Below are 3,813 nucleotides of genomic sequence, written 5' to 3'. Positions count from 1 at the left end.
GTCACTAAAGTCCTGTCCGACTCTTTGTGATCCTATGGACTGTAGCCTGCCAGGCTCCTCTGTCCTTGGGATTTTCCAAACAAGAATACTGGAGTCAGTTGCCAGGCCCTTCTCCAGGAGATCTTCTCTAACCAGGGATCAAACCCATGTCTCTTTACATCTCCTGCATAGGCAGGCATGTTCTTTACCACCAGTGCTAATAGATGTTGATAGGTGTTAAGTTATTATAGTTTTAAAATTCCTTTGATACAAGGAATTTATATCCTTCAGCAAAAATAGAAATTTATGAAGAAAAATGTTAAATGCCCACTGGAAAAAATGTGAGGGGGAATGTCAAATTTGTCAAAAATTATCTTGTGTGTGTGTGTGTGTGTGTGTTTGAGTTCGGTCATGCCCAACTCTTTGCGACGCTCTTAGCCCTCCCGGTTTTTGAGAATATTGGAATGGGTTGCCTCCAAGGATATTGGAATGGGTTTCTTACTTTTCCTTACCTTGCTGCTGCTGCTAAGTCGCTTCAGTCGTGTCCGACTCTGTGCGACCCCATAGACGGCAGCCCACCAGGCTCCGTCATCCCTGGGTTTCTCCAGGCAAGAACACTGGAGTGGGTTGCCATTTCCTTCTCCAAGGCATGAAAGTGAAAGTGAAGTCGCTCAGTCGTGTCTGACTCTTAGCGACCCCATGGACTGCAGCCCACCAGGCTCCTCCGCCCATGGGATTTTCCAGGCAATAGTACTGGAGTGGGGTGCCATTGCCTTCTCCGTTCCTTACCTTAGGGGATTAAAAATGCTCCCAAAGTCATTGAAGTGTACAAGGGAAACAAAGTAAGGTTTGCGTTCCCGGAGCCTGGGTAGCTCAATCGGTAGAGCATCAGACTTTTAATCTGAGGGTCCAGGGTTCAAGTCCCTGTCCAGGCGGGAGGTTCAAGTGCTTTCTTGTGTTAGAGGATCCTGACTTTTTCTCTCAAGGAAAATTTGGCTTAAACTTTGACCATTTTCACCTGTGTAGAGTGAGGAAACACCAAGAAGTCAGTTACCTTCAACCTTAACCAGTAGCTGAGATTTGATATTGTGTTTTAAGCAGAAGGAGATTTTAGCAGTTCTTAATAATGGAGACTTCCTGAGGAACAGAGTATAAAATGCTTAAGTGAAGTGAAGTCGCTCAGTCGTGTCTGACTCTTTGCGACCCCATGGACTGTAACCTTCCAGATTCCTCTGTCCATGGGATTCTCCAGGCAAAAGTACTGGAGTGGGTTGCCATTTCCTTCTCCAATAAAATGCTTACAGCCCATGAAATATAAGAAAGCTATCCCTTTAGACCTGGGTGTATTCGAAAAGGAACTGGAAAGTATATTTGTCGAGTAAAGTATTCACTGGGTCAGGACTTCTAGATTTTCAGTTATTCTCTCTCACAACTGAGCTACTTAATAGATGGGAAAGCCCTGCACTAAGCCATGGTAATGTCACATTCTAATGATAAACATAAATGGTAGGAAGTTATTTCACAAATACTGCAGTATAATCTTTAGGTGAAATGCTCACCCTACCCAAAAATATTGGCATATTTTACAATCCATTTCTGCAATTTTGTCCAATTGTGTGTTGATACAATTTCTTACTCAGTGGATTGTATTTTTCTTTAGAAATATACATTTCCTCCCTCCATCTCTGTGGAAGGATTGTACTTCCCATTTGAAGATTATATGATGGTTAACATAGAAAATCTTAAGGAGCTAAAAGCAAACAAAAATCCTCCTAGAACTAATAAGTATGTTTAGCAAAGTCACAGAATACAAGATCAAAATAGAAAAATCAATTGTATTTCTATATACTAGCAATAAAAAAAATGGACACCAAAATTAAAATACAGTGTGTGTTTGTTTGTTTGTTTTTAAGTGAGGAAACACTTAGATAAATACTCAAACATGTGAACATGTACCTGCTGGAAACAGCAAAACTACAAAATTCTAATGAAAAAAAAAGCCTTAAATAAATGGAGAGAGATTATGTATTCATTGATCATAAAACACAACATAGCAAAGATGTCAACTCTCTTGAAAATGATGTACAAGTTTAACATAATTTAACATAATTCCTCTCACAATCCAGGAAAGATTTTTTGTAGCTATAGACATAACTGTTCTAAAATTTATGTGGAAAATCAAATGAGTTAGAATAACTAGAATGATTCTGAAAAACAGGAATAAAGTGGAAGAAATCATTCTTATGGTTTCAAGACTTATTGTATAGCTACAGAGTGTAATAAAGAGTGTACATTAATTGGAGGAGGGATAGATATGTGTCAATGAAACAGTATAGAGAATACAGAAAGCACCACATACAACTACATCTAAATAACTTTTTACAAAAATGCAAAAGCAATTCAGTAGAGGAAGAAAAGTCTTACTTTTTTCTCATGATTGTGGGAGAGTAATTGGATACCCATTTTATACAAATTAAGATGCTTGCTCCTTGGAAGAAAAACTGTGATAAACCTAGATGGCATATTAAAAAGCAGAGATGTAACTTTGCCAACAAAGATCTGTCTTGTCAAAGCTATGGTTTTTCAAGCAGCCAGGTATGGATGTGAGAGCTGGACCACAAAGAAGACTAAATGCCAAAGAACTGATGCTTTCGAACTGTGGTGCTGGAGAAGACTCTTGAGAGTCCTGTGAACAGCAAGAAGATCAAACCAATCAATCTTAAAGGAAATGATTGAATATTCACTGGAAGGACAGATGATGAAGCTGAAGCTCCAATACTTTGGCCACCTGATGTGAAGAGCCGACTCACTGGAAAAGATCCTGATGTTGGGAAAGATTGAGGACATGAGGTGAAGGAAGTGACAGAGGATTAGATGGTTGGTTGGCATCATCAACTCAATGGACATGAGTTTGAGCAAACTCCCAGAGACAGTGAAGGACAGGGAAGCCTGGTGAATTGCCATCCATGGGGTCACAAAGAGTCAGATATGAATGAGTGACTGAACAAGAACTGGATATCTATAGGCAAAAGAAGTAAACCTCAGCTTACATCTCATATTTTATTTAAAAATTAACTGAAAATGCTTTATAGATTTAAAATAAAACATAAAACTTTAAAACTTTTGGGAAAAAAAAAGTGAGAATATTTGGGGGACTTGGTGCTTGATAGAGAGATAATAGGCATAACACCAAACACACAGTCCATAAAAGACAAACTTGACTAACTGGATTTCATCAAAATGAAAAACTTTCACTCTGCAATAGACTCTGCTGAGAAAATTTAAAAAGAGTTATAGACTGGGAGAATATATTTGCAGGTAACATATTTGACAAAGACCTCTCAAAACTCCTTTTTAAAATAACAATCAATGCAATTAGAAAATGGGCAAAAAACATGAAGGGACATTTTACCAAAGAGGATATGCAAATGGGAAATAAGCACATGAAAAAATGTTCAATATCACTAGTCATTTAGGAAATATAAATAAAGACCATGATGAGATATCACTACACACCTATTACAAGAGAGAAAATAACAAATTACCAGTTTAACACCTGCTAAAGATTGGCAAGAATGCAGAGAAACTGGATTTGTCATACATTGCTTATGGGAATGTAGAATGGTAAAACCACTCTGAAAAACAGTTTGTCAGTTTCTTAAAGAACTAAACACACACCATACAACTCAGCAATTCCAGTCCTAGGCATTCATCTCGGAACAATGAAAATTTATATCCATACAAAACTGTGTACATTATTATTTATAGAAGCTTTATTTGTAATAGCTCAAAACCTGAAAACAACCGAAATGTTCCTTAATAGGTGAATAGGTT

General features: G+C 37.8%; 1 non-coding gene across 1 annotated transcript; it reads left to right on the top strand.

Moving 5' to 3' along the window:
• The first annotated feature begins 841 nt into the window (after window positions 1-841).
• On the top strand, window positions 842-914 carry TRNAK-UUU. The gene has a single exon. It is a non-coding gene; the product is annotated as a tRNA-Lys (tRNA).
• Window positions 915-3,813: the final 2,899 nt, after the last annotated feature.

This window comes from Oryx dammah, unplaced genomic scaffold (genome assembly GCF_014754425.2).
Source record: "Oryx dammah isolate SB20612 unplaced genomic scaffold, SCBI_Odam_1.1 HiC_scaffold_11, whole genome shotgun sequence".
Taxonomy (NCBI): Eukaryota; Metazoa; Chordata; class Mammalia; order Artiodactyla; family Bovidae; genus Oryx; species Oryx dammah.
The sequence above is the reverse complement of the archived record's forward strand: the minus strand, read 5'-3'. Positions and strand labels throughout refer to the sequence as shown.